Below are 9,038 nucleotides of genomic sequence, written 5' to 3'. Positions count from 1 at the left end.
AGAGTACAGGCCACTAAGCTCTTTACATCCATGCCTACAACCCAGGGGCCCCCAGATCCAAGTCCAAGCTTCCCTGAGACAATATGCTTCCAGGCCTTGCTCTCAGGACAGACGCTGGCCTGCAAGTGTGTAGGGGCTCTTCCCTTGTCCTCCTCTTCCCTCCCCTTGCCCCCTGGCTGTCTATCTAGTCATCCTTGACCAGCCTAGAGGTGGTCAGGAGAGAAAGGCAGAGCTAAGATATGGGATAGGCTTGTCTCCAGGAGTCAGGGATACCTTCCAGGGCTGTCCATCTCCCTCAAAGGGTAAGCTGCAAGAATACAAGCCGTCTGCCTTAAACCAAGAGAGCTGGTGGGCTTTGGAGAGAGCCTGGCTGCAATTCCTTCAGGCTTCCTAGTCTTGAGGCAATGACTGGAGGAGTAAAGGAGAGAGAGAGGGAGGGGGATTCTGAGAGGGCAGTGACCACAGCACACTGGGTTCCTTCTTGCTCTAGTCTGTCCCCAAGGCAAAGAGCTACCCTAAATGTCTCCCTGGGAGCCTGGCCACCATCCTACCCAGTCCTGGGGCTCCCAAGGGATGAGAGCACAGGGGCAAAAACCAATGAGCTTCCCTCTGAACATCCCAGGCTATCCACACCCTCCTCCTTCCCCAGGGCAGAGTCAGAGGGGTGTGGTCACCTGGCTGCAGACTGAGAGAAAGCCAAGCAGACTCCTGGTGCCTAAGCTCTTCCTTTTGCTCCTTCACAGTCCTCTGGCCAGGTCCCTACCAAAGAAACACTAGAAGAAAGGAGCAGGCCTCTACACCAGGTCCTACTCAGACGGGGAAAACCAGCCAAACACCACGCAGAGTTCAATTTTTGAGAAAAAAAAAAAGAAGAAAAAGAAACAAAACAAAACAAAAAACAAAAATGGAACCGCAGAATTGTGAAAGAAATCCCTTCCCCGAAGCCAGGCCCTCTTCTCTCTTCTCCCTCCAACAGCCTGATTCGGAATTATCCTGGGCAGTTATGGATGTCCAAGCCAGGAAAGGGTCTGTAGGCACCCAGATGCAGATGAGGGTGGGAAAGAGGTGGGGGATGTCTCAGAAATGCACAAAATGGGGTTGGAGAAGGAGGCAGGGTTGGGGGTAGGAAAAGCAAAGAGGTAGGAGTCCATGATGGCCTGAACAGGTCCAAAGTCTCCTAGGGAGAAGCCAGCATCCAACTTGTTTACTTATTGGCATGTTTTGCTGCCTCCAAAAGGAAACAGTTAAAAACAAGAAATCTGGGTTGGTTCCCAAGCAGTCCCTGTCTGTCACCTTGTCTCCTCAGGCAAGCATTGCCTCTGCTGGCCTCTATCTGCCACCACCAGTCAGGAAACCCAGCAGCCTCTACTTTATTCCACTTGAGCCTAGCCAAACTGTTGCTCTTTAGTGGGGGGCAAAGAAACCAATTCGCACCCTGGAAAAGAGCCTGCAGAGGGTGGGGGCGGGGAAAGGAGCTGGGCCCCAGGTTCCCCAGCATCATTGGATTGCACCTGGCTGGGGCTGGAGTCACCTGGAACACACAGCTCTGCAGCATCTCCCTAGCCAGGGCGAGCCTGATGCAGGGGATGGGCTGTGAACAGAGGGGAGCTGGGGAGCACAGGGCTGGTTCGAGGGCGGAGTGGGGGTGGGGGCAAGAGGGAGATGCAGAGCTGGGGCGGGGCGGGGCGGGCTGGGCAGCGGCCACCTGACTTCCATGGAAGTGATATTCCTTGAGATGTCCTTGACATTGATGCTGGCATTCCCATTGCTGTTCCCTGAATCCTGCCCTTCCAGGAGAGGGAAGAGGTTCTCATCCTCTGGCAGCCAGAAATTGATCTCAGTCTTGCTGCAGACACAACCTGCAGGGCAAGACAGCAGGGAGCCCACAAGGTCCAGGCAGACTCTTCCAAGCAAGAAAATCCGCCAGAAACTACACTTGGCTGGCGAAGAGAGACATCCACCTCTGATCTCTAGTTCTAAAAAAGAGGAGGAGGAGGAGGAGGAGGAGGAAGAGGAGGAGGAGGAGGAGGAGGAGGAGGAGAGAGAGAGAGAGAGAGAGAGAGAGAGAGAGAGAGAGAGAAAGAGAGAGAGAGAGAGAGAGAGAGAGAGAGAGAGAGAGAGAGAGAGAGAGAGGTGGGGTGGGGTGGGGGGAGTGGGGAGTGGGGAGAACAGGGTGGGGGGTAAGGAACAAAGACAGCGAGGGAGGGGGGAAGGGGAACGGGGGCCTCTCTTTGAAATGCCTAATGATCAGATGCAAAATCCTTCAGCACAGGAAACCATCCCGGCCGCCTCAACCGCTGCCCGGCTGGGTGGGAGCCTTGGGTCCCTCTTGTGGCGTGTTCTGCCAGGTGTGGTGGCCAGGTTGGCGCTCACCTGCTTGCGGGGTCCAAGAGCTCTGAAAAAGAGGCGAGCCCTCCTACTCCGAGTCCGAGGCTTTGCAGGGTTGCAGCAACAGACGGTGGGGAAGCAAAAATAATAATAATAAAAAGAAAAAAGATGGTGCTAAAGTCACCAAGTCCCACCTCCTGGGCAGAATTAAAATGGACAACCTGCAACACACAGTCGTACACACTCATGTGCACAGGCACGGAGCTGGAGGAAGAAGAGAAGGAAGATGCAGTCAGAGCTGCAGCAGCCGCCTTAAATGGCTAGCTATGCGCCTGCAGAAATGTACAAGTGCTCCAAGCCTTAGGAAACACGCAGATTATTGGAGCATCTTCCTTGGCTCCCTCCCTCCCTCCTCCCCTGTCTCCTCCCTTTCCTCCTCGTGGCCTCCTCCCTCCCACCTCCCCCCCCCCCGCCCCCACACGGGCTGGGAGTGGCAGGAGAGCAGAATCTCACCCACCCTCCCCTCTTCTCACCCCTCTCTCTCCGCCCTTCCTCTCCCTCCTGCTTCACCACCCACCCACCCACTCGCCAGCTCTTGGCTTTCGCTGTTCTGCCACCCACAGCTGCTGCCCGCCCGCGCACTGCAGTTGAGGGGAAAAATAGAGGGAAAGGAAAAGTTGCAGTTGGGATTCAGAGGGTCGGCCTCGGGGAGGGAGAGTTGGCAAGCTGGCTGAGCGACGGGAATTGCTCTCTCCCTTCCATTTCCTGGCCTGGTGCTGCCCGGTTTTGCTGCAAACTCCTCCATGGGAGGAAGCGAAATGAGTGTGGCTGAGGTGACTGGGGTGCTCCCCAGCCTGGGTGAGGGGCTCGGGCTCGCAGACAGTGACAGGGAACAGGAGCACACAGGAACCCCAGCGAGGCAGCCAGGGATGCAGGCCTGCAGACATGCAGACCTAGATCTGAATGACACTCATCTGGGTAATCAAGAGTCCAGGAGCCGAGCTAGGCTTGGGAGGGGACTGCGGGGCGGGGTGCACTGAGTGCCCCCGAGTCTATTGCTCCTTCTTGGCAGTGCGTTTTGGGTTCAGCCTTGGGCAAGCAGGGAGTAGAAAGGGAGAGAGAGAGGGAAGGAGCGCCTGCGGGACTGCTCTGGAGAACCGAGGTGACCCAGGGCGAGCCTTGCAAGCTAAAGAAATGGCCGGCCAGGAAATTGAGACTTGAAGGGCATTTTTTGACAAGCACTGCACCAGCACCTTTGAGGCCAGCTTCTTGGGCTCAGCCCCAGGGTGCGCCGAGCTGGTAGCCTGGTGAGGGGGCGGGCAGACTGCTCTCTCCCAATGATTTGAGGGCCACAGAACTTCCTCTTTCCATCCCCCACAAACACCCTTCCTGGTAGGGGCTCAAAACAGGTGCAGCCTTCCAGGCAAGTTTAGACCTGGTTGGGAGAGAAGTATGTCCCCCCACACAGATTTTTGCCTTGATAGGATTGTTTTAAAAATAAAATGCAAATGTAAATATGCGAAATGCGAGCTTTTTCCTGAGAAAACCTGAGATTTTGCTGTGAGAAAGGAGAAGAAAGGATTAGGGGAGTCCCAGCAGGCAGACACCCTAAGCATTCTCATGCAGAAGAAGGCAGCTCTCTCCTCCCCTAGCTTGGGAAGGGTAGGCAAGGGAGGAAAATACATTGAATTCAACAGCATCCAGGATCTGAAAGGATTCTCCCTGCCCCACCGCACCCCGTGGATTACAATGCAGGTCATGCAACTTGTAGGCAAGATGGGGGAAGGGGTGTTGCGGTGCCACCAGCCTGCCCCTAGTGCCACCAACAGACGGACCCGATGTCTCCCCATAACACTTATTGCTGGGAGTAAAACTTGGGTGAAAGGAGGAAAAGAAAAGAACAGGCCTAAAAAAGGCAGTTTCCCGACTTCTTCTTCTTCTGTTTTATTATTATCCAAGATGGCTCTTTATTGCTTTAGTCATAGAGGAAGAAAGAATACCGTTTGTGGGGCGGCCCCTGGGTAACTGGTGAGGAGCATCTCCAGGATGGTGTGGCAGCCAGGTGACAAGAACATAGACCTTGACAGTCTGCCCCTCTTTACTTGTCATTTTTAGCTTTCTTTTCAAAGTTTCTAGGTAAAGACAGAATTGAAAGTCTGACAAACACACATCACCATTTCCCACATCCCATAGCTCTAAACTTTTCAAAGCCACACTCATCTGAAAAACCTTCCTACGAACCACACACATGAAGATCTTTTAAGTACCATTCCTCCTGCCTTTGTCAAAAACATGTTTTCAATAACATTTAATATATCACTAACTTCCTAACAGAAGTTAAAGGATATTCAATATTTTTGTCAAAAAAGTTTTGTTTGACATAGCATGTGAACTTTACAATGTACATACATTATAGGTCAAATTCCCAAAACTGAAGGTCACACAGTATGCACACAGAGCACTGAATGCAGGCGCCCTTCCCCAACTTTCCCTCTTCTACTTTCCATACCAGGAAATCAACAAATAACAGGGCTCTGTGACTTAATGTGAAACACTGAAGCCATCACTAAGAGAAATGCTGCAAGATGTGTCTATAAAGAGAACCCCAGAGCGTCCTTAAGGCAAGTGGTGGGTGGCGTTCTGTAGGCTGTTCCAGGCAGCACCACCTTCTCCTTCAAGGGTGGCTCCATCTTGGAAAGTAATTAGCTTGCACCTTTCTTCGGGTTTGACTTTTGGGGTCACTTCTCGCTTTGATATTCTTCTTAGGACTGGCAGGTTTGGGAGCAGGTGACCCTCCCTTTGGCTTTGGGGGGTTACTGTGACTAGGGCAGCTGGCTGTTTGCTGCTTGTCCTGAATTGTTCTCTGCTGTTCCCGAAGTCTCTCTTCCCACTGTATGGACCTTCTACTGAGTTGATCTCCCCATTTCTCAACTAAACAATTTTCAAGAAGCATCATTCTTGAATGCCACTCATAACACATCATTAGGACTTCTTGATGGTGCAGGATGTGTGGACACTGGCAGGAGGAATTAGTGATGAGAGGGACTTGCATTCGAGGGATATAGGTGAGGAGGACTTGAAGATCTCTTTCACATCTACCACAGTTGTGACCCCATTGCAACCACTCCTCTGGACGGCTTTTATTTTGGCATGAATAACATAGCTGTACTTTTTGCTCAGCTTTGTTGCCAAGGTTGGCTTCACCTTCTTGCACTTGCACTGATCAGGGCTCAGACGTTTACAGTCCGCATCAAAGGACCTTTCTTGCACCACCATATCTGGTGTGATGTCTATCCACTTTACATCTTCCGGAAGGTCAGCGACTATTGCCTCAGGAGAGATGCACACTCCAGGGTCATAGAGCGGCAGCTCACCGCAGGCCAGGCTCTCTGGCCAGCTGTGGTTATACATCTTCATGAGGGGCTCACAGTCGTCACATGCTCGCTGGCACACAGACTTTCAGGGCTCGGAGGGATCCTGCAGGATCTCCAGGGTACAGATTTGTGCGTACATGGCACAAAGGAAGAAGTGCAGCATGGAGCTGCAGTTCAGGTCCACTAGCTCCTCATACTGCTAGATAGCAAGGATGGCGTTCTCCTGAGTGCTGTGGTGCAGGTGGTTGGGCATCCGGGTGACCTTCCAGGGCTTGTGCCTGCACATGGGGATGCACACAGCCTCGCATGGCTCTCCCCGAGCTCCCAGCGCCAGGCACAGCCACAGGCATGAAGCCACCAGGGCGGAGAAGATCATGGCGCTGTCCTCCTGGGCTGCAGTCCCTGCTGGGAGGACCTTTTACTTCCAGCCCCGCTGCTCTCCTCATCTCTACCTAGGGCCAGTGGAGTGAGCTTTCCTGCTGGAGCTCCAGTCTGCACTGTTGGGGAGTTCTGGGGCTTTGGCTGTAGATGCCCCCTGGGCACACCAGCGCCAGCAGCGCCAGCACTCAGAACCGACCCGCATGGGAAGCTCCAGTCTTGGGCCCGGCAGCTCAGAGTGCTGTGGGCAATGGCCACTGTAGAACCCTATTTATCCAGACTCATCCCCTGACAGGAGCTCAGCAGCCTTGGCAGCAGCAAGAACAGAGCAGGCTCCCACTCCGCTGCCCCACCCCCAGTGCTCCTGCAGAAGCAATGACTTCATCTCCTCCACTTCACAGCCAAGGGCTATAGTTTTGCATTTCCCCCAAAGTCTCTCCTTTTTTTTTTTTTTTTAAATCTTCGAGTCTTTTTTCTTCAGATCAAAAAAAAGCAGCATCTTGCTTTCAGTCATTTGGGAAGCTGGATACAAACCTGTGCAAGGGGAGACTTTGCTAAGTCTGCCTTAAAGTTTCCCTAAGTACAGAGTTGGAGCAACCTGATCTTTTTTTTTTCAGTTTTGAACACCTTTTATGAATAATGGAAGTTCTTTTGCACTAATGACTGAACACGTACTTTTCACCGAGATGCAGATGGCCATTTATCTCCCAGTGGTTAACCAACAGTGTCCAGTGACATCACAATGACAAACAAGAGAGCACCTCATCTTTTCATTGAACTATGTAGAGGGTCCTGACACCTAATGTCCCAGAGCACACTGGAAAAACATGTAGATTCAAGTCCCAACCAGCTCTACAAGTTTGTCTATGCTATCTTTGTGTATCAATTTTCTGATGCATACAATGAATATAATTATAATTCCAACTTCATAAAGGTGTCTGAAAGGTTAAGTAACATATTTTTACAATACATAGAAGAGTATAACACATAAAGAATACCAATTTACCATTTATTAATTAAGCAATTTAAAATGCATCTCATTCAAATAAGGCAATGAGGAAGTTAAAGATAATAAACATTTTGAGAAGTGTTTTACTTAAGAAGCATATAATTATTCATTTTTAAAAATAAATATTATATATATATATATATATATATATATATATATATATATATATATATATATATATATATATTGTGTGTGTGTAAGATTTTGTATGCACAATGTGTATACACATGCTCATACAGGCCAGAGGTCTTTGAAGGCCCTGAAACTGGATTTACAGATAGTTGTAAGCCCCTTCATGTGGTTGCTGGGAACTAATCCAGATCTTCACCAAGAGGAGCTAAGCTCCTAACTACTAAGACATTTCTCTAGCTGACGCTCTCTCTCCCTATCTCTCATCTATCATCTATCTATCACCTAGTTATCTATTGTCTACCTATCATCTACCTAAATATCATCTAAATATCTGTCTATGTATGTATGAATACATATTACTTATGTATCTAACAGCTATCATCTACTATCTACCAGTATTTCTATTATGTATTGATAATAGATATTTTATCATTTATATATCATCTATTATCTATCATCAATAAGTAGATATTGATAAATAGACATACACAAGTATATTCTTTTTTACTTAGTTATTATTTCAATATATTTTAAATGAAATACAATTGTATTACTCACTGTTTTCCTTTTCTTCCTTCCAGCTTCTCTTATGTTCCCTCCATCCAACCCTTCTTATCTCCTCATAAATTGATAGCATGCTTTCTTTGATTATTTCTGCATATTTATGCACAAATACAGACAGATATAAACACAAGATTCTGAGTATAGTTGGTTGCTTATGTATATATATTTATAGGTATATGATTTTAGGAATGACCACTTTGTTCTGGATATCCATTTAGGGGTCTCACTCCTAGGAGAGGTTAATTATCCCTCCGTCAGAAGTCATGAATTCCCTGTAGTTGTCTATGGTTTGGACCTCAAGACATCTGTCCTTCTTCCACATTATCATATTTAGTGATATTATCTTCTTTATGGAGTCATTGTCATAAAAGACGGTTTCACAGCAAATGTCTTGCTATTGTGGCTTTTAAAACCTTTGTGTCTTCTGTAATGATGCCCAAGTGATAGATACAGGAGCTGAGATGTACACTTAGCTGTTTGGGTCTGGCTTCCTCCTGATACATTGATCTCTGCACCACGTTCAGTTCCAGTTCTGTTTTGCTGTGATGGTGTCCTTCGGTTGTAATAAGAAGCTTCTTCAATGAGGGATGATAACTATACTTATCCAGCAAAGGTGTGTTGCAGTGTGTGAGTGTGTATGTGTGTGTGTGTCTGTGTGTGTCTATGTGTGTGTATGCGTGTGTGTATGTATGTGTGTGCCTAAATACATAAATATAATCTGCTCAGTCTATTTGCTTCTTGTACATGTATGTTTTCAGAACTGTATGTTTTCATGTGGTATTGGATAACAAACTGGAATGCTCTTCCTTAAGGAATGTGATTTTTCTCAAAGAAAAAGAGGTTAAGAAGTTGAAAGAGGGTAAGGTACAAGGGAGCATTTGGAGGGAGGATAGGGAAGTGATAGTGATGTAATTATATAATCTCAAAAATAAAAACATCATTAAAAGTCTTTGCCAACTTTACATCTGACAGAATAAGTCAAACAGCAGAATTAAAAATTAGTTATGGAACTGAACTATAGATGTTTTCAAAAGAAACACAATGGTCTAATGTGAAGTAAATGTAAAGAAAAATTGCATGGGCATTTCTTGTCACCACACTAAGGGGATGGAAGGCAGGCAGCAGAGTCTGAAATGTGGGATGGGATGAGGGGATCGAGTAGTTAAGGCAATGGACCAGATTTGCATTTTTAAATTACGTCCTTTCAATCCATTTTACTTGTTGGTTTGCTTGTTTGTTACTGCGTGAGTGTG

The 9,038-nt window shown here is 48.1% G+C and overlaps 1 pseudogene; it reads right to left on the bottom strand.

The window, feature by feature from the left end:
• Positions 1-2,247: 2,247 nt before the first annotated feature.
• On the bottom strand, positions 2,248-6,078 carry LOC127692024 (secreted frizzled-related sequence protein 4-like; annotated as a pseudogene).
• Between the last annotated feature and the right edge of the window lie 2,960 nt (positions 6,079-9,038).

Source organism: Apodemus sylvaticus, chromosome 9 (assembly GCF_947179515.1).
Source record: "Apodemus sylvaticus chromosome 9, mApoSyl1.1, whole genome shotgun sequence".
Taxonomy (NCBI): Eukaryota; Metazoa; Chordata; class Mammalia; order Rodentia; family Muridae; genus Apodemus; species Apodemus sylvaticus.
Note: the sequence above shows the minus strand (reverse complement) of the source record. Positions and strands in the feature narration are given on the sequence as shown.